Source organism: Macaca thibetana, chromosome X (genome assembly GCF_024542745.1).
Source record: "Macaca thibetana thibetana isolate TM-01 chromosome X, ASM2454274v1, whole genome shotgun sequence".
Lineage (NCBI taxonomy): Eukaryota > Metazoa > Chordata > Mammalia > Primates > Cercopithecidae > Macaca > Macaca thibetana.
Genome location: NC_065598.1, coordinates 92,372,027 through 92,397,773, shown reverse-complemented (window position 1 = coordinate 92,397,773; position 25,747 = coordinate 92,372,027).

The window sequence follows — 25,747 nt, the reverse complement described above, 5'->3', positions numbered from 1 at the left end:
TTCCCCCAGCCCCTAGGCCCTGACAACTACCACTCTACTCTCTGTTTCTATGAGTTTGACTTTTTTGATTCCTTATATAAGTGGGTCATACAGTATCTGCCTTTCTGTGTCTAGCTTATTTTACTTAGCACAGTGTCCTCCAGGTTCATCTATGTTATTGCAAATGGCAGGATGTCTTTCTTTTTTATGGCTGGATAGTATTCCATTGTGTATATATTCCGTATTTTCTTTATCCATTGAACTGCTGACTGGCCCTAGGTTGCTTACATATCTTCAATGCTTCAATGAACATGGAGGTACAGATATCTCTTTAACATATTGATTTCATATACTTTGGATATATACCCAGAAGTGGGACTGCTGGATGGTATTAGTTCTATCTTTAATTGTTTTTAGGAACCTCCATACTGTTTTCTATAATGGCTATAACAATTTGCATTCCTATCCAACAGTGTACAAGGTCCCCTTTTCTCCACACTCTTGCCAACACTTGACATGCTGTCTTTTTTATGATAACCCTCCTAACAGGTATGAGGTGATATCTCCTTGTGGTTTTTTTATTTCTTTCATCATTAGTCATGTTGATCAGCTTTTCATGTATTTGTTGGCCATTTGTGTATCTTCTTTGGCAAATGTCTATTCGGATCCTTTGCCCATTTTTAAATTGGGTTATTTAGTTTTTTGCTATTGAGTTGTATAAATTCATTATATATTTTGGATACTAACTCCTTATAAGATATTTGGTTTGTGAATATTATTTCCCATTCCATAAGTTGCCTTTTTATTTTGTTGATTGTTTCCTTTGATGTACAGAAGCTTTTTAGTTTGATGTAGTCTCTTTTATTTATTTTTGCTTTTACTGTTTGTGCTTTCAGTATCATATCCAAAAAATAATTTCCAAGGTCAATGTCAAGGAGCTTTTCCCCCACGCTTTCTTGTAAGAGTTATATGGGTTCAAATCTCACATCTTTAATTCAGTTCAAGTTGATTTTTGTGTATGGTGTAAGACAAAGGTGCAATTTCTTTCCTTTGTATGTGGATATTCAGTTTTCCCAACAACACTTACTGGGAAAGAGTCTTTTCTTTCCCCATTGTGTATTCTTGTCACCCTTGTAAAAGATTAGTTGGCCATACATACATGAGTTTATTTCTGGATTCCCTAATCTATTTCACAGGTCGATGTGTCTGTTTTTATGCCAGTACCATACTGTTTTTATTACTATAGATTTATAATGCAGTTTGAAATTCAGCAGTGTGATGTGTCCAGCTTTGTTTTTTTCTCAAGATTGCTTTGGCTATTGAGGGTTGCAGCAGTGAAGGAAATCAAGAAATGCATTACATAAGGGATAAAGAGCCTAATTTTCTCTTGTTAAACACTAACATACAGAAGAAATCTGTTGACAGAAAAACACACAAATACTGACAAACCAAAAAAGGGTTGTAGATTTTGATTTATTTAAGGACTTTGAAATTTTAATTTTAATAGTTAGGAACCATAGAGCAAAATATAGAATTTCTGTAGAGTTTCTATTTATTCATTTTATATTCTTCTTGTTTAAAAAGAATGTGAAGCAGCCTTTTGAGGAGTACATACAATAAAATAAGGAGAAAATATAAATAGGAATTATCAGGGCAAGCCAAAACAAAATTACGAGCAGAAAGTCAAGATCAGGAAAAATCGAGGCACAAGAGTCTGCAAAACTCCTGAAATTTAGCTTCAAATTTAGCTCTGAGATTCCCAGAAATCAAAAGGAAAAAAAAAAGTAGTTATTTTCATTACCTTTGTGGAAGGTTTCCAAGTACCGGTTGGATTCTAAAAAGAAATTCTGTGGAAGGCTGAGGCAGGAGAATGGCTTGAACTCGGGAGGCAGAGCTTGCAGTGAGCCGAGATCGCGCCATTGCACTCCAGCCTGGGCGACAGAGTGAGACTCCGTCTCGAGAGAAAAAAAAAAAAAAAAGAAGAAATTCCGCACGTTGGGCTTTCTATCAGGAATACTGAATGACATAGTGGACAACGATTTTAATCTATAGCAAAATCTGTAGTGAAATTCTTATTGTTTCTTGTGTTGTGCTTTTAAAATTACACTGATGTTAACACATATTTGAGTTGCTGAAGGCTATTTCTGAAAGTCTAAGGTGGTTTAGGTCCTAGACACCTGATCCAGATTGTCTACTTAATTGAAGAATAAAACTTAAAATAAGAATAAATCTAGAAAAATGAGGGAATTGAATATCATTTGAATACTTTTGTAAGTATATCATAAAATATGGTTATCAGTACTTTGATCAGAAAATCATACAGTTAATTTGTATGAATAACTGTTATTGGCCAGGCATGGTGGCTCATGCCTGTAGTCCCAGCACTTTGGGGGGTGCCGAGATGGGCGGATCACGAGGTCAGGAGATTGAGACCATCCTGGCCAACATGGTGAAACCCCGTCTGTACTAAAAAACATACAAAAAATTAGCCGGGTGTGGTGGCGGGTGCCTGTAGTCCTAGCTACTCGGGAGGCTGAGGCAGGAGAATGGCATGAACCCCGGGAGGCGGAGCTTGCAGTGAGCCGAGATAGCGCCACTGCATTCCAGCCTGGGCGACAGAACGAGACGAGACTCTGTCTCAAAAAAAAAAAAAAAAAAAAAAAGAAAAAAGAAATTGATGTGTTTATGAAATGTAACAGTAATTCCAAAAGAACATCCAAATATAAATTATATAATAAAAAGAGTTAATAACCTCAATGTAAAAAATCAGGTTATTTCAATAAAACGTGAAATTGGTGAGGATTAGTGATGATGGTGAATAAATGCATATTAAATCTATCATTCTATATAGATGAGATCAATGACACTTTTTTTTATACAGATGGAGATCTAGAGATCAAATTTTTTAATGTAAACATAAACGTTAGTAGAATAAATCCAGTGTTGTACTGGAGCCAAATCATACCAGCTCCTGAGAGCTAATTGTTAGTATCGTTGATGTTATGTTGGTAACTTGAAATTGGCCATGTTTGAAGTATTTACACTACCAAAACCAGTAATTGGTAAACACAAAAGCACTACAAATCACAGCTTTTTGCGGGAGGACCAGTTTACTGGAACACCACATTATAAAACTATCATATACAACTTCCATATCACCAGATGACAAAGAGAAAGACAGAAAGTGAGCAAAGCACAAGGAAAACTAGAACAATGAACAAACGAAATTTAAAAGCAATGATCAGCCGGGTGGAACGGCTCGTGCCTGTAATCCCAGCACTTTGGGAGGCCGAGATGTGCGGATCATTTGAGGTCAGGAGTTCGAGACCAGGCGGGCCAACATGGTGAAACCCTGTCTCTACTAAAAATACAAAAATTAGCTGGGAGTGGTGGCGCAACCCTGTAGTTCCAGCTACTCGGGTGGCTGAGGCAGGAGAATCCCTTGAACCTGAGAGGCGGAGGTTGCAGTGAGCCAAGATAGCGCCACTGCACTCCAGCCTGGGTGACAGAGGAGACTCCATCTCAAAAAAAAAGAAAAAAACAGTAATGATTTATTAAATCTTGACATATTAAATATGGCAAGTGTCAAATAGCATGTCAAAACGATGACCAAATACATAACTCATCATGATAAATATGAAAGGATTAAGCTCTCCTAATACAAGACCAATATTCTACAACTAAGTTAGAGAAAAGTTGCAAATAAAGAACAAAGCTTTATCAGGCAAATGAAAATGAGAGGAAAGAAAGGTTCACAACTTCGACACCAGGCGAAGTAGAATCAAAAGTAAAAAGCATAAAACTACATTGAAAAGACTGATTTTTATTGACAAAACCATTGTTAAGTATCAGATAACATCAAAATATATAATGCGAAAGTTATCAGAATGTAAGGAAAAGTTAGCAAAATCACAACCATCAGGGGAAATTTTGACACAACTTTTCTAATCTTTGAGAAATTGAGTAGAAAAAGAAGAAAGGAAGAGACTAATAATACTATTAATTTCACACACTGCTGCAGAAAATACACTTCTTTTTTTCAAATGTCTATGAAACACCAAATTGGTCATATTTCATATTTTAATTCACAAAAAGAATCTTACTACTTTCTCCAAATAAGAAATTGTGTGAACTGCATTCTTTGTCAAGGTTGCATAAAACCATATATTAATAGCAAAGTTATAAATAGAAAAAGTTGAACCATTAAGAATCAAAAAAACCACTCTCCTAAAGTAGATATTGGAGCTAATAGAAATCAAGCTTAGCTTAAATCACTATTTAGAAAATAATGCCAGGAAAAACAATACTATCAAAATTATGAGGCAAAACTGCATTCAGAGGAAACTTACTTGTTTTAAGTGTATTTATTAATAAAGCAACTATTTGACATGACTTGTAAATATTGGTGCAAAAATTCTAAGTAATGAAGTAGCAACCTGAATCCAGTAATATATTCAAAGAATAATAGTTGATGATTAAGTAAATGTTATGATTTATAGTTGTAAATGTTATGAATAATAGTTGATATTTAAGTAAATGTTGTACCATTAATGCATAGATGGTTCAATATTAGAAAACCAATAATAATTCATAATAACAGGCCAAAGGAGAACAATATTTCAACAGAGGCTTAAATATTTTTTCTGGAGGGAAAATTCCAATAGATATTCCTAAAGAATATCCCTGGTAAAATAGAAGTAGAAAGATAGTTTCTTCACATAATAAAAAATTAACTCAGTCAACATTAGCATTATACTTAATGAAGAAATACCAGAAGCATTCCTATTAAAATTCAGAACAAATAGGACTGTCTACTATTATCTCTATTATTCAATGTCATTACGAACATGTTTGTCAAAGCATGCATAAAATATAAATATATAAATCAAGTATAAATGAAAAGTAGGAAATTTTCATTATTTGTAGGTGATGTAATTCTCGATCCGCAAACCTCTGAAGAATGAAGTACAGAACTATAATATTAATACACTAAAATCAATATACTTACTATATTCCAGCAATAATCCATTTGTTAATGAAATGAAAAAATCTTCATGATACTGACAGAAAAATGCCAAATAGTAAAATTTAAAGAAACATGTGCAAGACCAAATTAAGATAACTACAAAACTCTATTACTGACATCAAAGAAGATTAATTAATGGAGAAACATATGAAGTATATCTACACATGCAACAAACTTTCAAGTAAACTCATATCACAGTATGTGTGTATGCATGCATGTATATATGTGCTTAGTATTTGCATATATGGAAAGAGAGATGTAAAATGCCTAGAACATCCTATAATTTATCTGAAAAAATAAACATGAGAAGATATCCAATTAAATTCTAGTAAAGAAGTGTAAAAGGATGGAGAGATATGACTTGTCTACCAGATACAAAAACATGTTATAGAGCTACAAGAATTGAAATTGGGAGATGTTGGTGCTAAAATAGAATGATGAATGGAACCAATACATAAAATAGAATGATGAATGGAACCAATACATAAGGTATTTCAAATCAGTGGAGACAGCATGATAATTCAATAAACAATTCTGAACAACTGGATAACCAGTTGTACAGGAATAAATTCTAGATAAATTAAAGGATAAAAGATACCAAGTAATAGATCCCAGCATTAGCAATATGAGGTGCTAATATATAACAAAGATGGCATTTCAAATTCAGTGAGGAAAGGATGGAATATTTAATATATGGTTCTGGGACAACTGGTTGTCCATATGGAAGAAAATAAAGTTAAACTCCGATTGCACATCATATAAACACACACACACACACACACACAAACAGATGGATTAAGTACTAAGTGTAAACAAATAAAAACTAAAATCCTGGAAGAAAAATAAGGAGATTACATTTATAGCTTTGGAATAGGGGAGACATTGGCAAAGCAGGAGAACCAGAAGTTATTAAAAAATATAACAGTTTTGACTATATAAAATGGAGATATTTGTTATGGCAAAAGCTACAATAAATCAATAGATTATAGATCTGGGAGAATTCTGATACTAAGGTGACAAATAGTTTATTATGTACAAAAATTATTACAAATTGACAAGAAAAAAGCATCCTAATAGAAAAATGACAAAAGATATAAAGAAGCAAATCACAGAGGGCCTGTCCTGGGCTGGGGGGCAGGGGGAGGGATAGCATTAGGAGAAATACCTAATGTAAACGACGAGTTAATGGGTGCAGCAAACCAACATGGCACGTGTATACCTATGTAACAAATCTGCACGTTGTGCATATGTACCCTAGAACTTAAAGTATAATAAATAAATAAATAAATAACCCAACCAACCAAACCAAAAAACCCCACCAGGATTGCAACCCCAACTCTGTCACTTACCGGCCACACGACTCTCATGTATATTGCTTTACATTGAGCCTCAGTTTCCACATCTTGTAAAATGGTTTTCTTTTTTGGAATTATGAAAATTAAATGAGATGACACATATGACTGAACCCCCCTCCCCCCAAAAAAAGTAAACATCTAAAGCTCACAGACAGGCAGATTCTTCTAAATTGAAATAATTAATTATCATATTCTTTTAATTAAAAGCATATATTTTCATAGATTTTATTTCTAAAATTGGGATGTCCCTTAGAATTGATGGCATTCTACAATCACTGAAGGCTAAGTAACAGTCATACCATGATTTCCCCTGCTGCACATGCATGAACACAGTTGTTGCTACTGTAAGCATGGCTGGCCAATTACAATCTCTACATGTTTCACTCAACAAAATCATGGAAGAAAAGAATGTGAATCCTGACTGTTTATTTAAAACCTTGTATTGATACTTTCTGATATAATCAAGAATATTCCAGCACCAAAAACTGCAGAATGGGTGTCAGTGGCTTCAAATAAAATCCTGGTGATGATAATGGAGCACTCTTTTAAGAACTGTTGCACCACCAATGTTTTTGATGACACATAAAATAACATTATGTGCAAAAACATTGATGATGATGATGATGATTTTGAGTTGAAAGCATACAGAAAAGTTAGATTCAATGTTAGAAAGGTTCTTTTTAGGAATACCATAACCAATTTAGTTTATTTATATACACAGGAATAATATACAGTAAAATTATTTGGGTAAATATGTCTAAAAGAACTTTTCAATAAGAATAAAATAAAGATTCTAAATGATTAGAAAGCTTTGTGTCATTTTTAACCGGCAGCACATTTTCATTCTTCTTAGTGGTGCAGAAAATAATAACACATCTTAAAATCAAAGACGTTTTAAGACTTAATGAAATACAATTTACTATTGAACAATACGGATTTAAACTGCACATGTCCACTTATGCAAGGATTTTCTTCTGCCTCTGCCAAAACAGACAGCAATATTAACCCTTCCTTTCTCCCTCCTCCTCAGCCTACTCAACATGAAGATGATGAGGATGAAGAACTTTATGATTCACTTCCACTTAATGAATAGTACATATATTTCTCTTCCTTATGATTTTCTTCAAAACTTTTTCTTTTCTCTAGCTTCCTTTATTGTAAGCATACAGTATATAATACATGTAACATGTAAAATATGTCATATTCAATCTTTTTTGTTATCTGTAAGGCTTCCTGTCAACAGTAGTACCTATCAGCAGGTAAGTTTTGGGGGAGTTAAAATACAGAGATTTTGGACTGTGCAAGGGTGGAGGGCGCCCTGATCTCTGCATTTTTCAAGCATCAACTGTATTATGTCTCTCCTATTGGGAAAACAAGATCCCCTTTCCAAAAAGATGTGTATAATAGCATTTTTGCAAAATAAATGATGACCTCCAAACTCATATATAACAATAGTTAACATGTATAAAACACATATGATGTGCCACAACTCTTCTAAGAAATGTACATGCATTAACTCAATTAGGTAGGTATTACTATGTTGATGCTCAGTTTACGAATGAGGAAACTGAGGTATAGGGAAGTAAAGTCACTTGTCCAGGTTCACACAGCTAGTAAATGGCAGGAATGCAATTCGAACCTAGGCGTTTTGGCTCCAGTGTACATGTTCTCTCTTAATGATTCATTCATACTCTCATATTCTCTTTCTCTCTCTTTCTGAAACGCACACATTCTCTCTCTCTCTCTCACCACACCCCTCCACATTTTGTTTTTCTCTTTATGCCCCTCTCTCACTGGATTTAATTATGAGCATGAAGAAAACTCTGGAAGGATATATACTAAGTTGTTAACACAGGTTACAGGGGTGACAGTGATACAGGAGAATGTCAAGCAAAAAGAGAAAAAGAATAAAAAAAGAGAACTCCATTAAAACTCCAGCTGTGTATGATATAGTTATGTTTATGCCTTATATAAAATTGAATATGTGTGTATATGTATAAAACATGATAAACAAAAGTTATCTAAAGATTTAAAAAGACAGTCCATAAAATATATACAAATGGTCAACACATTTGAATTTTACTGATCATAAAAAAATCAAATTAAAAGAATGATGGCATATGGGCTGGGCCCGGTGGCTCACGTCTGTAATCCCAGCACTTTGGGAGGCTAAGGCAGGTGGATCACTTGAGGTCAAGAGTTCGAGACCAGCCTGGATAACATGGTGAAACTCTGTCTCTACTAAAAATACAAAACTTAGCTGGGCTTGGGGGTGTGCACCTGTGATTCCAGCTACTTGGGAGGCTGAGGCAGGAGAATCCCTTGAACCTGGGAGGCAGAGGTTGCATTGAGCAGAGATCGCACCACTGCCCTCCAGCCTGGGCAACAGAGTGAGACTCTGTCTCAAAAAAAAAAAAAAGAAAAAGAGAAGGATGGCATATGATTTCTGCCCATGGAATTTGCAAAGATGAAGTGAAATATACAATGTTACCAACATAGCAGGAAAATGGGAGCCCTTATTTGCTGTTAGTGAATATTAAATTGGTCCAACCTGTCTGATTGGAAATGGAAATGGTAGTATAATACTAAGTCTTTTGATCAAGTACTATTACTCCTAGGGATTCTCCTTAAGGTAATATAACAGTGATGATAATGAATATTAGTGTTAGATGTTCAATACAGATCTATCTATTATTTCATTTGTTCATATATTCATCTATATTCTGTTACCAGGGTGTATATTTAAGTGTTAATTAAAACAGCAAAGAAGAAAAATGAATGGGAGAAGGAAGAGGAGGAGGAGAAGGAAGAAGAAGAGGAAGATGATGCAACCCAAATGTCTAAAAATATGAATGGCTAAATAAATTGTGATATATTTATTTGATGGAATATTATACAACAATTAAAATTACATTTGCAAATAGTATTTTCTTTTTTTTTTTTTGAGACGGAGTCTCGCTCTGTCGCCCAGGCTGGAGTGCAGTGGCCGGATCTCAGCTCACTGCAAGCTCCGCCTCCCGGGTTCACGCCATTATCCTGCCTCAGCCTCCCGAGTAGCTAGGACTACAGGCGCCCGCCACCTCGCCCGGCTAGTTTTTTGTATTTTTTAGTAGAGACGGGGTTTCACCGTGTTAACCAGGATGGTCTCGATCTCCTGACCTCGTGATCCGCCCGTCTCGGCCTCCCAAAGTGCTGGGATTACAGGCTTGAGCCACCGCGCCCGGCCTCAAATAGTATTTTCTAACAGGAAAAAATTCCTATTACACTGTAAGGTAAAAAATGATTATGTCTATTTTTTTTTTTTTCTTTTCTGAGATGGAGTCTTGCTCTGCCATCCAGGCTGGAGTGCAGTGGCACCATCTCAATTTCTGCCTCCCGGGTTCAAGCGATTCTCCTGCCTCAGCCTCCCAAGGAGCTGGGATTATAGGTGCCCACCACCAGGCCCAGCTAATTTTTGTATTTTTAGTAGAGACGGAGTTTCACCATGTTAGCCAGGCTGGTCTCAAACTCCTGACCTCAGGTGATCCACTTGCCTCAGCCTCCCAAAGTGCTGGGATTACAGTCGTGAGTCACCACGCCCAGCGACTATGTTTGTTTTATGATTTAAAAACTGTACAACAGATTTAAGAATTAATAGAACATTTAAAAAATTATAGTGGTTATTTTGAATATATGTGGTTATTTATAACTTTTATTTTTTATTTATACTTTACAGTTAAAAATATTTTACATTTTTATATGTAGATATTTACAGTTATATTACTATATATTATATTTATATACTTTGTATATTTCATAATTAGGATGCAAGGTTATTATATTATTATAAAAAGAAAACAGAAATTAATATCTACCATATTATGCTATATCACTGAAAACAATGGTGCACTGCAGTAACATAGAATGGAATTCAGTAAGAGCAGTCTTCCTTAGATAGTCTCTCTTTTACAGTTTAATGTTACATTTAACAATCATAGGAGCCAACAGTGCCTGGCATGAATCTAAGTGTGGTATTAACACGTTTAATCCTCACAACAACCTTTCCTCAAAAACTGAGTCACAAAGTTTCAGTAACTTGCGCCAGGTCACACAGTTAGAAAGAACCAGCACCTGGATTTGAATCTAGGTAGTTTGATTCCAGAGCCTGGCTCTTAATCTCTATAGTTAAGCCCCTATCACAAGTGAACAAAACAATGAAATAAAGAATATTAGCCAGGCGCAGTGGCTCACGCTTGTAATCCCAGCACTTTGAGAGGCGGAGGCGGGCGGATCACCTGAGGTCAGGAATTCAAGACCAGCCTGGCCAACATGGTGAAACCCCCTCTCTAGTAAAAATACAAAAAATTAGCCAGATGCAGTGGCGCACGTCTGTAATCCCAGCTACTTGGGAGACTGAGGCAGGAGGATCGCTAGAACCCGGGAGGCGGAGGTTGTGGCGAACCCAGATCGTGCCACTGCACTCCAGCCTGGGCGACAGAGTGAGACTCCTTCTTTAAAAAAAAAAAAAAAAAAAAAAAAGAATATTAGGAACAATGACATAATCATATAATTGGAGATGGGGCTGAAATATAGGGGCATATTGATTAAATGAATGTGCAATTAAGTAAAATTATTCAAAATATTGTCTGTGGCAGCTTAGGGGCAGAATGTGAAGTAATAAGCAACAATTTTAGTTTTTCTCACATCTTATTAGATAGCTAGTAATGATAGCTATCTAATTATCTATCATTACACAGTTAGCTATCTAATGATAGATAATTCAGATGTGCTGTTGATATCACAGTAACCCTCCTTCCATTTCCTTCCTCCCTCCCTCCCTTCCTTCCTAGTAGTAACAACTCTCATGTTTTTGTCCAGACTGCCTTTTAAAGGTCTCTACTATCCCACAGGCATAGAAGCCAATTCTTCTGCTCTTTGATAAGTGCAGTTGCTTCAGGCTGTCTCACCAAATCTCACCTTCCCAACCTACTCTTGTGCCTCCCATGTAAGATGCAGATTTGATTCTTGCCAATGAACATCCTTCATCTTCCACTTCAGTCCCACGCCAGGTTCTGATGATTTCTTGCTTTACTATGTTTTACAACGTTGCCGTGCCTTGGACATAGATTTGGTTCTTTTATTAGTCTGGGTTCTACAAAGAAAAAGAACCAATAGGAGCTATATGTATGTAAATATTAGCTATTATAAATATGTATCTATTATATATTATATTATATATGTATCTATTATATATTATACATTATATTATATATATTATAATTATATGTTATATATTATATATTACATATATACTTACTTATCACAAGAAATTGGCTCATATACAGATTCAGTGGTATTCCTATCAAACTACCAATATCATTTTTACAGAATTAGAAAAAACTGTTCTAAAATTCATATGGAACCAAAAAAGAGCACAAATAGCCAAAGCAGTCCTAAGCAAAAAGAACAAAGCTGGAGCCATCACACTACCCAACTTCAAAATACAAGGCTACAGTAACCAAACAACATGGTACTGGTACAAAAATAGACACAGAGACCACTGGAACCGAATAGAGAGCCCAGAAATAAAGCCACACACTTACAGCCATCTGATCTTTGACAAAGTTGACAAAAATAAGCAATGGAGAAAGGACACTCTATTCAATAAATGGTGCTGTGATAGCTGGCTAGCCATATGCAGAGAATGAAACTGTACTCCTATCTTTTACCACATACAGAGATTAACCCAAGATGTATCAAATTTTTAAATGTAAGACCTCAACCTATAGGAATCCTAGAAGAAAACATAGGAACACCATTCTGGATATCAGCCTTGAGGAAGAATTGATCACTAAGTCTTCAAAAGCAATTGCAACAAAACAAAAAACTGACAAGTGGGATCTAATTAAACTAAAGAGCTTCTGTACAGCAAAAGAAACTATCAACAGTGTAAATAGACAACCCACAGAATGGGAGAAAATATTTGCCAACTATGCATCGAACAAAGGTCTCATATCCAGGATGTGTAAGGAACTTAATTCAACAAGCAGAAAACTAATAACCCCATTGAAAAATGGGCAAAGGACTGAACAGACACCTCTCAATAGAAGACATACAAGCAGCCAACAAACATATGAAAAAATGCTCCACAACGCTAATCATCAGAGAAATGCATATACAAATCACAACTGAGAAACTATCTCACATCAATCAGAATGGCTAGTATTAAAACGTCAAAAAATAACAAATGCTGGTGAGGCCGTGGAGAAAAGGGAATGCTTATACACTGTTGGTGGGAATGTAAATTAGTTCAGCCATTGTGGAAAGCAGTTTGGAGATTTTTCAAAGAACTGAGTTGAGGCCAGGGGCAGTGACTCATGCCTAAAAGCCCAACACTTTGGGAGGCCAACGTGAGAGGACTGCTTGGGTCCAGGAGTTTAAGACCAGCCTGGGCAACATAGCAAGACCCTGTCTCTAAAAAAAAAATTAGCTGGGGAGAAAAAAAAAAGAACTGCGAGTGGAACTACCATTCAACCTAGCAATCCCATTACTGAGCATATACACAAAGGAAAAATAAATCATTCTACCAAGAAGACACATTCACTCATGTTGACTGCAGCACTATTCACAATAACAAAGACATGGAATCAATCCAGGTACCCATCCAGGGTGGACTGGACAAAGAAAATATGGTACATATATAACATGGAATACTATGCAGCCATAAAAATGAATGAAATTATATCCTTTGCAGCAACATGGATGTAGCTGGAGGCCATTATCCTAAGTGAATTCAGGCAGAAACAGAACACCAAGTACTGTATAACCTCACTTGTAAGTTGTAGCTAAGCATTGGGTACACGTGGACATGAAGATGGCAACAACAGACATTGAGGACCACTAGAGTGGAGAGAGAGGGAATGAGGCAAGGGCTGAAAAACTACCTATTGGGTACTATGCTCACTACCTGGGTGACAGGATCATTCCTATCTCAAACCCCAGCATCATGCAATATACCCATGTAACAAATGTGAACATGTACCCCCTGAATCTAAAATAAAAGTTAAAATTATTTTTTAAAAAAGAAATTGGCTTACCTGGTTATGAAAGCTGAAAAGTCCTAAGATTTACATTCAGCAAGCTGGAGATTCAGGATTGCTGATGGTATAGTTGTATTTTGACCTGAGAACCAGAAAGGCCAATAGCGTAAGATCCAATCTGAGTCTGAGTTTGAAGGCAGGAGAAGATAGATGTCCCACCTCTAACATAGTCAGGCAGAAAGAGTAAATCCTCCCTTATTCAACCTTTTGTTCTATTCAGGTCTCCCACAGATTGGATGATGCCCATCCACACTGGGGAGGGTAATCTCCTTTTTTTCAGTCTACCAATTTAAATATTAATCTCACCCAGATTAATATCTAACCCTCACAGACACACCCAGAATAGTGTTTAACCAAATATGTAGGCATCCCATGGCCCAATAAATTTGACACATGAACACAACCATCACGAGTTAACTCTTTGTCAGCTTGGCACCCAACATGCATCTCTTTAACCACACTTAATCTCCATATAAAATGACAAGACCACAGTTCCACCCAATATGATACAACTCTCCTACAAGGAAAAATGCACTAACCCCTTCCCTAGAAGAAGAGGTAAAGTACTTGAGTGATGTTTACTCTTCTTGAGATGTCATAACTTAAGTGCTATGATATAAAATTAGCAATACATTATAATGTTTCTTGAGACAAGGTCTCACTCTGTGGCCCAGGCTGGAGTGCAGTGGTATAATCCTGGCTCACTGCAGTGTCCACTTCCTGGGCTTGAGTGATCCTCCCACCTCAGCCTCCTGTGTAGCTGGGACCACAAGTGCATGCCATGATGCCTGGATCGTTTTTAAATTTTTTGTAGAGGCAGGGTCTCCCTTTGTGGCCCAGCTGGTCTTGAACATCGCGGCTCAAGTAATCCTCTTGTCCCAGCCTCCCAAAGTGCTGGGATTACAGACATGAGCCATTGTGCCCCAACAAATTAATGATATAGTACTTAAATACTATGATATATAGTCAATATGTGACATGATAGGGGAATGAGGGAAGGAAACAAAGATATTTTGCATACACCAAATATATTCATAAAATAAAGAGAAATACTCATGACAATTACAGTTTCTGTAACTGGTCATGTGGTTGTAGCTGGTATTTATAACTACTTTCTTGCACTACCCATTCTGTATTCCCTTTGCCTTCAGCAAACACCTCAGCTTGTTATGGTTCTTTGCCTGGTGGAGTGACCCAAACCTTCATTCCTGAAGGGTCTGGGCCACTTTTTGTCCTGCCTGGATTGGGTTGTTGCAGCTTCTCACTGACCTTAATAATGGGGCATGGTAATACTAAAGAGATGCCCTGCAGCAAACTTGTCCAGCCTGTGGTCCACGGGCCGCCTGCAGCCCAGGACGGCTTTGAATGTGGCCCCACACAAATTCATAAGGTTTCGTAAAACATTATGAGATTTTTTGGCGATTTTTTTTTTTTTTAGCTCATCAGCTATCATTAGTGTTAGCGTATTTTATGTGTGGCCCAAGACAATTCTTCCAGTGTGGCCCAAAAAAGCCAAATATTGGAGACACCCCTGCCCTAAGGGATCTCCTGTATTCCAGACATACTCTTCCTTACCTCCACTGTGGTGTAGTAGTCCAATTTCACCTTGGTAATCAGGATCAGTCATCCCAGCCAGCATAGTCACTCCTTTCCTTGCCTGCTGAGTGAGAGGCTTGAGGAATACAAAGTAGCTGGGTGGCAGTGTTAACTTCCAGTTCAATGGAATTATTATTGTGTCTCCTGGTGGAAGCATTTCTCCCTTTGGAACTAAGATCTCTAAGCCAGCAAAACATAAGGTCATGGGAACAGGAAGTAAAAATTTTGCTAGTAGGTCACTAGGGATAGTAGTGAGTGGTGACATTCCTATTTCCATCACTTGATTCCTGGACTCATGAATCCTGGCTATAAGGAGAAGCAGCATCATATATTGAATGCTGGTTCAGAACATATGCAGCCGTCTGGCGGAATGCTGCTCCGGCCCTGCTATAACAACCTTTAAAAGACTATTCCACTGTTTTATCCAACAAACTGCTTCAGGATGGTGGGGAACATGGTAAGACCAGTGAATTTCGTGAGCACAGCTCCATTGCTGTGAAGTGAATTCCTTGATTAGCAGAAGCAATACTGTATGAATACTGAATTCTATAAATCCATGGATGGTAGTTTTGGCAGAAGCATTGCATGCAGGGAAGGCAAATTTGTACCCAGAGTGTCTGTTCCAGTAAGAACAATCACTGACCTTTTCATGATGAAAGCACGCCAATGTGATCAACCTGCCATCAGGTAGCTGGCTGATTAGCCTTGGGAATGGTGCCATACTGGGAGCTCAGTGTTGGTCTCTGCTACTGGAATATCAGGCACTTAGCAGTGGTCATAGCTAGGTTGACCTTGTTGAGTGGAAGTCCATGTTGCTGAGCCCATTCATAGCCTTCTTTCTTGCCATCCTGGCCACTTTGTTCTTGAGGCCACTGGGCAATGATAGGGGTGACTGAGTAAAGAGGCTCACTGATCTCTATGGAATAGAGCATCCTATGCACTTGATTAAAATCTTCTTCGCTGAGGTCACCCTTTGGTGAGCATTTGCATAGGACACGGACACCTTCAAGATTTTTGCCCATTCAGATAGCTCTATCCATGTACTTCTTCCCCACATTCCCTTGCTACCAATTTTCCAATCATGCTCCTTCCAATCCCTGATCATCCAGGCAAACCATTGCCGATAGACCATATACTGGCATATTATTGCACATGTGGTCATTTCTCCTTCCTAGCAGAATGAGCAACCATGTGCACTGCTCAAAACTCTGGTCATTGGGAAGATTTCTATTCACCAATGTCCTCCAGGAATGTCTCAGAAAGAGGCTGAAGTGCTATAGCTATCCACTTTCAAGTGGTGCTTGTATATTGTGCAGAACCAGGTTCAAGTCTTCTGTTCCTCTGTCAATTGATTTTAGGGAACTCCCCATAAGGCCACAGGTGAGACTGGGAGAAAGAAGGCAGTGTAGCAGCAGTGGGGACCACAGGCATTTCATGTAGCCTGCTTGTGCCTTCAGGGCCTGCTTGGGACAAGTCATGTATATACTGCTTCCATTCAATGATGGAGTGCTGTTATGCATGCCCAACTTTATGGCTGGGTGGGTCAGATAACACCCAGTTCATGATGGGCAACTCAGGTTACCTGGTAACTTGGTGATCCACGGTTAAGCATTCAGTTTCTACTAAGGTTCAGTCACAGGCCAAGAACTATTTCTTAAAAAGAGAGTAGTTATCTGTAGAGAATGGCAGGGCTTTGCTCCAAAATCCTATGGACCTCGGCTGTGACTCACATAGGCCTGCCAAAGGCTCCAAACAGCACCCTAATTGAAAACTGACACCATAAGCAGCACTGGATCTGCTGAATCATATGGACCAACTGACAGAGTAGATTGCATGTCAGACTGGATCTGTTGTAGTCTTCTGTTATTTTGGGCCCCACTCAAAACTAGCAGCTGGGTAGGCACAGTGGCTCACATCTGTAATCCTAGGACTTTGGGAGGCTGAGGTGGGAGGTCTCTTGAGTCCAGGAGTTTGAGACTGGGCAACATAGGGAGACCCCATATCTACAGGCAAAAAAAAAAAAAAAAATAGCCAGGCTTGGTGGCACACACCTATGGTTCTAGCTACTCAAGAGGCTGAGGTAGGAGGATCAATTGAGCATGGAAGGTTGAGGCTGCAATGAGCCATGATTGTGCTATTGTACTCCAGCATGGGGCAACAGAGTGAGACCTTGCCTCAAAACAAAGAAAGAAAAAGAAAACAACTAGCAGCTTTTTGGATTAGCTGGTAAGCGGGACGGAGTAATGCCTCCAAATGAAGACTATGTTGCCTCCAAAGTTGAAAAAGGCCTACTAGGTATTGTGTCTCTTTTTTTTGTTGTTGTTGTTGTTGTAAGAAGGGCCAGATGCAAGAACTCCTTCATCTTAGAAGAGATAAATGCAAGTTTCAGTCTGAGTCTGAAGGTCTGAGAACCAGGAGAGCCAATGTTGTAAGTCTCAGTCCAAGTCTGAGTTCAACTGCAGAAGATTGATGTCTCAGCTGAAAGACAGGAAGAGATGTTAATGTTAATCTTATCCAGAAACATCAGCATAGACACACCTAGAATAATGTTTAATCAAATTTATGGGTACATCGTGACCCAGTTGACACATAAAAGTAATCATCACATTTCCCTTTGTTTCCACATCTGCTCCAGTGGGACCACAACCACACTCTGCTACCACTTAAGGTAGAGTATCTTCCCTCCTCTCACTAGAAAATATAAAACCCAAAGAAAACAAATAAGCAAAACATTCCATAAAGCTAAAGCAGATTTTCTTTTTCTGAAAACAAATAGGTCAATTTGATGATTTGGTCAAACATAAACTATCTAAATATATTAGTCTTCTCAGGCAGCCATACCCAAGTACCGTAGACTGAGTGGCTTAAACAACAGAAATGTGTTTTCTTACAGTTCTGGAGGCTGGAAGTGCAAGGTCAAGGTGCCAGCAGGTTTTGTTTCTTCTACAGTCTCTCGCCTTGCTTGCAGATGGCTGTCTTCTTGATATGTCCTTATATGGCCTTTTCTCTGTGTGCAAGGACTTTTCTTATAAGGACAACACCAGTCCTATTGGATTAGGGCCCCACCTTTATGACCTCAATTAGCTTAATTACCTCCTTAAAGGCCCTATCTCCAAATACAGTCACATTGAGGGTTAGAGCTTCAACCTATGAATTTTTGGGAAGTGGTGGGGGGTGGGGAGGTTGGGGTGGGCCACACAATTCAGTCTATAACAACTAAAATCATTAGCTTTTAAAGAATTGGCAATTTGGGTGCAATATTGAGTCTGAGTTCTTTTAAAACTCTTTTTGCATCTTGAAGCATTATATTCCATTTTTTTCAGAATATTTTCTATGTATTGAATTTTTATTTCTAATTTGTTTTCATTCAATTATTCCTTTTTTGTGCTTTTTGTGAAAGGAAAAGTTGGATCCAGCTAAGTGTCCAAGAAATATTTTATTTTACTATGTTTTATATTTTCGTAGCAAAAAACAAAACACACACATATACATAAGCAAAAGATGACCTTAGAGAGTGCTCGTAATCTCCCCTACCCAGAAACAATGACTGTTAGCTGTTAACACCTGGATGTAAGACTTTCAGATCCTGTCGGACATAGTTTTTCTACAGTTTTCTATAAAATGGGGTATTACCATGTTTGCTGTTTAATGACCTGTTATAATGTATTTAATCATCAACTATTTGTACATTTAGGTCAAATATTAGTACTGCTACTGCTGGTGCTGCTGCCGCTGCTGCTACTGCTTCTACTACTACTGCTAGTAATAATAATAGCAATAATAACTTTGATACTAGTGTCAATACCTCCTAGGGTTGATGTCAGGATTAAATAAAATATAGACTGCAGAAATATATTCATCGCAATTCCTGGCCCATATTAAGTGGCTAATGAACGCTGATGCCAATTTTTTTTCTTTCTTAGTTTAGCCTGGACCTGTGTTTCTAGCATTTTTCCTTGTTTTTCTCCCATTACTCCTATAGCCTTCACAATAAAGCATACAAAATTAAGCATGTCTTGAAGGAACTTCCTGATTTTTCACATCCTAAATATCTCTTCTTTCAAGGAGGCTTCACTACCTCCTCCAAGAGTAAGTCAGGTTGCCCTTTTATGACTTCTCATAGCATCCTTGATTGTCCTATCATAGTACTCACCACAGTTCATACTTATACCTGTTTAATTGTTTTCCTTGCTGGATTATATGCTTCCTGATTATCTTTTTTAAGAGTCTAAGGCTGTACCTAGTATATAGTTGGCACTTAATCAGCTGGGTGTCTACACTTGGGCCTGCCTTCTCTTCCTTTACAATGGCTTACTAACTGCTGTCTCTCATGAGATTTTTGGCAGGATCAGGTGAGGCAATGCATGTGAAACAGGCAATGTATATAAAGTACTTCCACAAATAAAAAGCATTTGAATAATTTGTATATAACCTTGCACAAGGTTAATAAATCGTAATAGTTTAGAAAATTGTAATCGGATTTTAATGGGCAAATGTTAATGTACATTCTCCACCAATATTTAGTAATTATATGAAAAAAGTAGGAGACATTTATAGCAGTCAAGATCTTTATAGTGTATTTCAACACATGATAAATTAATGAACATTTCTTATCTCCTCCAACAGTTGTATATCTTAAGAATTCATCATCATAAGCATTCTCTGGATTTTCACAGAATTAATCCTTAATAATTAATGAATATGAAAGAGTTAGATGAGCACTGCGGCATGCTAATCATTTGTTTCAATGTCAATTAGAAAAAAAATAGTCTCTTTGGCCTGCTATCTTCAAATATGTATTATATAGTTAACTTTGAATTTACTAATATAAAATGTCCATATTAAACGAATATATTGAGATACAGATCAATGCCAATGGTGAAAGTTATAGTTTGCAAAAAAATAGAAACACTGATTTAACCAAAATATTAACTACATTGAGACAGTTCTTGCAAACATGTTTAGTCGTAGATCAATATTTACATATTTACATATTTCCTCAAAAATGTTATGACATCTTAGGCACTAATTACTTAAGAATTACGTCAAATGCAAGTCTTAAATAATTTTAGGCAGACTGAATGTAAATTTAATACAAATAGAATTGAAGGGGCAGAGAACATTCATTCATACTTTACAGGTCTCTCAAATGCACATAAGTCTTGATTATTCTGCTTCTAAGGATCTTGCTCAATTTTAGCTTGGTCATGATTTATTGGTCTTGCTCAAAGTTTCAGCCATAAGGAAAAGGCGAGCGTTGATGTAACACTAAATAAGAATTCTTAAAATATGTAGACCGTCCCTGTGAATTTGCCTGAGAAAAGCAACTTCTACACTGAAGGATGAGAAAAATAATTTTACTATTTATTTAGCATTGAATTGGTTTGGATTTTACCCCATTTGTATGGAGGGAAAAAATCTTGTTAGGTGAAATTTCCTTATTAAACAGTTGAAAGATTATTCATCTAGAATTGGAGAGTAGTTTCTAGACATTGCTATGTGTTCATCATGGGGTAATGCTTCTGTCTGTAGTTATAGAATTTATTTGTTGATAAGCCTGAACTGAAAGTTCATATATCTTCTCCTTCTTCATTGTTCATCTGCCCATATGGCCTAGACCCATAAGGACTGGTCTTTTTTCTGGAATGACACTAGTAATGATTCTTTAATGATGAAAACAATCTAAATTGTGAATTTAGTGGAAAAGTACCGGATTGTGAGTGAGACTAGTGAATTTGAGACTTCGCCACTCATTAGCACTATAATCTTAGAAAGTCATGTATTCAAAATGAGTCTTGAATTTGTTTTTAATCTGTAAAATGGTGATAGTGATTACTTTACAAGGCTGTTGAGAAGATTAAATAAAATGGGTGTGTAAGTAATAAGCCATAGAACATTATACAAATACAAATAATTGTTTTATAGAAAGATTAGTAATTTGTTTCACTAATAAATAAAAATCTTGGTTCAACTTGTTCATGGGTAAAGAGACTCTGCTTTGTATTTTAGCTTTTTCATTTCTGAAGGTACCGAAATAATTTTACCTAATTATCTTTTTAAAGTCTAGTTTATTAGATAAAATGTGCTACTTATGTACATGCAAAAACAATGAGTTAATATTTAATGAATTTCAGATGACTTCAATTTGAATATGCTAAAAGAGGCATGATCTTGTGATTTTTAGTGTTTTTTGATTTTTAAAATGCATTTCTATACTTTCATTTGGTTAATCTTGGATAATTTTAAGTGTATATTAGGAGATATATTAATTTCCAAATTGCGTCTTTAGTGAATGTGGATTTGTTTTTCCTCTATAACAGCAGTCCCCAACCTTTTTGGCACCAGGGACTGGTTTCGTGGAAGACAATTTTTCCATTGATGGGTTCAGGGGACAGGGATGGTTTCGGGATGAAACTTTTTCACCTCAGATCATCAGTAGCACACAATCTAGATCCTTTGCAGGTTCTCATAAGGAGCACACAATCTAGATCCTTTGCAGGTTCACAATAGGGTTCATGCTCCTATGAGAATGTAATGTGGCAGCTGATCTGACAGGAGGCAGAGCTCCGGTGGCAATACTCGCCTTCCGCTCACCTCCTGCTGTGCAGGCGGGTTCCTAACAGGCTACTGACCAGTACCAGTCTGCGGCTCAGGATGGAGACCCCTGCTCTATAAGACTGGAAATGTCACTTTCACTATAATTGCCCTCAAAGCTTCCGTGCTCATTGTTACTGACGAATCCTTTCCAAAATAAAATTGGTTATTTTGGCTAGTTAAGCACTGAGCCATGAACGGAGCTGTTATTAAGAAGTTAATCAAACATAAACAACTTAAATTACATTAATTGGTTATTTCAATTAATACCATGAAAAATCAGATTAATCTTTTATGAGTTTCTCTCTCCTAAAATACAAATTGTGTAATGATGCAAATATTGTGATTACCATCTTTACATTTCTCAATATAATACGAAGCCAAAAATAAATTTTCTTTAACAATTAGGTATTGCAGAAGTAGTTGCATGTTGTATACTTTTCAGTGGTGTGTTGCAGATTAGTTACTAGCACTCTCATATTTAATTATATGAAACAATGGTCTGGTTTAAGTACAATGCCTGATATTTTAAAATAGGCAGTGATGATTTGTACATAAACAGATATTTTCAATATAGTCATACAGAATCATTATCTAAATTGTCTTTCTGTTCTGTAATATTTAGAGAATAGTAAATAAATCCATTTTCCATTTTAAAAACTCACTTGAAGCTAGAGTAGAAAACAAAACAAAACAATTAAAGTGACAATAATGAAGCCTTGGCTCAAATAAAAAATGGTTACTATAGTAACTTAAAATTAGAGCATTACAATAAAAATGGAATGAAAAGATAATTTCAAATGCTATGTTAATCTTTCGAAATATGGAAAGAAGAGTTGCTGTTTGATATTTAGAAAACCCTCGGTTGCTGTTGAACCTTCCAAGATGACTGATTTTTCTTTGTCTCCTTTTTTTTTGAGACAGTGCTCACTATGTTGCCCAGATTGGTCTTGAACTCCTGGCCTCAAGCAATCCTCCCAGTCTCCCAAAGTTCTGGAAAAAAGATGTGAGCCACCACACCTGGCCTGTCTCCTCTCTTACATATAAATGTGGAAGCCTCTGACTGCAGATATTAACGAGAAGAGAAGGGAACTGTTAGTTTTGTTTGTATTAATCTTCCTAAGACTGATTACAATCACTTTATTAAAGCAACTTACGGGAAAGGAGGGCAGATTGAATGAAGTGGTGCATTTACAAATGACCTAAAGAATCTAATTTTTGTGTTTATTTTCTACTTTCTCCATATCATGGAGGTGCCTCATCTCATGCAGTCATAATATAATATATTTTACTAAAAAGGGAAGAAGGGGAAAATCCAGAGTTTGGGATAAGTATGGAACTGCATATTCAGTAGGTTCCATATTAAAACCACTGAGGTCATATTATATTGAGGTCACTTTAAAATTTTATGCTACTGGTATAGTGACTGGCAGAAAGTGATTGTTATTAGCACACCTTCTTGGATCTAGAGACTGGAGATACAAGTTTTTAGTCATAAAGGGAGGGAATTTTAAAAAAGAAATTAAGACCATATGATATTTAGATATTTTAATTTCTTTAAGTTTTGATCCAATTGTGTTATTTTTAATATGATAATTGGAATACATGTGGTTGATATTTTAACAAAATATGAAAAAATTACAATTGACATAATTAACCATCCCAGGGTTATGAGACAATAACCAATACACTATTGTCTAACAAATAGTATTTCAGCTCTAATTGCAGCTAGACTGCCCAGCATAAAGAAAGCAGTTTAGAAATTCTAGCCCTGCAAAGCCATATTACAGAGAGGAATCTTGGATCCTCATCTGAATTCCTATAGCTGTTACTGTCTGTTATGCTCATTTGACACACAGGTACCATCATATGTTGAGCATTTTGTGTGTATGTCTCATCTTGTCCACTAGACTATAAGTTCTTTAAAAGAAAGGCCTTAGACTTTATATCTCCAACAATTCTTTGTGTAGGTGGTACTAATTTAGAGTCTTATTATAAGGTGCATAACATGCAGAGGGTTTTGTCTGTTTGTTTGTTTGTTTTCTGAGACGGAGTCTCGCTCTGTTGCCAGGCTGGAGTGCAGTGGCACGATCTCGGCTCACTGCAACCTCTGCCTCCTGGGTTCAAGCGATTCTCCTGCCTCAGCCTCCCAAGTAGCTGGGACTACAGGTGTGTGCCACCACGCCCAGTTAATTTTTGTATTTTTAGTAGAGACAGGGTTTCACCATGTTGGCCAGGATGGTCTCCATCTCTTGACATCGTGATCCGCCCGCCTCGGCCTCCCAAAGTACTAGAATTACAGGCGTGAGCCACCATGCCCGGTCAACATGCAGATTTTATATTAAATTTTTTTTCGCTTGTAATGCCTAACAATACTGAAGAGTACCTGGGTAATAGTATTCTATGAACCTAAGAATAGTTCAAAATTAAAGCTATTAAAAATGAAACAGTAATGACTATTTTAGCTTTGGCATGAAACATTTTTGGTGTGTAATTTTGGTAACAATGTGTTGTTGATAATCTTACACTGGAAAGGCTATATACAATGAATGTGCCGTAATATATAAGAATGCTTAAAGTTCTTGTATCTGTTACCAAGGTTTTTGTTTATAATCCTTGAAATACTGTCTTAGTCAAATTGCATTGGAAGAGAAAAGTCATGGAAATGTTTTCATTTTAATCTGTTTACTGAATTTTAGAGTTGCTTTTCGTTGACCCAGGTTTTCAAAGAAATGACATTTGGTACTGTAGTCAGTGCTTGCTATATGTTTTTTAACTACAGTAATACAAGGTCATCTTATTTTTCTATATAAAGGGAATTCTGCTCTGTATAATTCCTGAAGAATTAATTCAGCCATTATTTGAGACAATGTGAAAGAAACAATCACTGTAAAGTGACAGAAAAATAATTTCAATTAGATTCACAGTGTTCAGTTTGCAGGCTCTATCATGACATTTAGACGCTAGAGTTAAACTGCGTGATCCATTAACAATTAGACATTAACACCCTTTTCTTCTGTCTCTCTTCATGCAAATGGAGTGTCATGAGTATAAATGCTGTCTGAACCTCAAGGAATTATAGAGGTAACTTTCTGCCCTCATTGTATGTCAAATAACTTGACTATTAGATTAACAAAAGAAATACTTATGACCTGCTGACCAGATTTTGGCATCCCCTCAGCCTTCCAAATCCTATAGTGATATTTAGTGCCTCTTAATTTACATGACAAAGCGGATGTTGTATGAAAGCAAGGTGGTTATTGAGCCTTGGAGGTTGCTAATAGCTTTGTAATTATCCCTTGCACTTTCATGGTGGCGGAGTATAGATGGCATCTTTGGTTCCTCCCAATTCTAATATTTGAATAATTTTAACAGTTATGAGAAATAGTTGAGCTGCTCTCAGTGGCTACTGTGGTCAAATGCCAGGATTCCCGCTAAATATGTACACGTGTAGCTATGCACAAAATGAAAAACACTTGGTCCACGCAAATTAATTTTCAAAAAAAAAGCATAGTGAACACTGTCTTTGTGCATACCCTCTGCTCTAATCTGAAATACCCTTTGAACCCTCTCTCAGGGCATGAGTCAAAGGTCACTTCCACTGAAGATCATTTTCGGCTGCTCCAGAAGGATTAGGAACTTTGTCCATGATTCCCGTTTCTCCAGGCCTCACCAGTCTTTGAGTTTCACGTAAATAATAATACCTCAAATAAGTTGTTCATGCCCCCATCTGTTTGACACATGACTACAGGTTTCTTTAAAGATCCTTCCCCCAAGAATTTCTGGACCGTTTCAAGGGTTCCCTTATGTGTATTTGTTACAGGTAGTTAGACAGATATGAGCGGGGCAGGAGAGGGCTCTTCCCCCAACCACCAGCTAATGTCAGGTGATGGTTCAACAATGATCACATTGCGTCTCTAAAAATGATAATTCGGCAACCGTGCCAGGGAGAGACAATCTCCTGATGGTCCACAGCTGTTACATTAGAGTGTTAATTGAATGCAGGCACCAGGGAGAAGGAAAAAGAGCTTCCAGTAAAATCTCAGGTACTGGGTGAGTGAGCCTGGGCATGTACATTAAGAGACAAAATGGTGGAGTATGACCTTCTGGGTGCACTC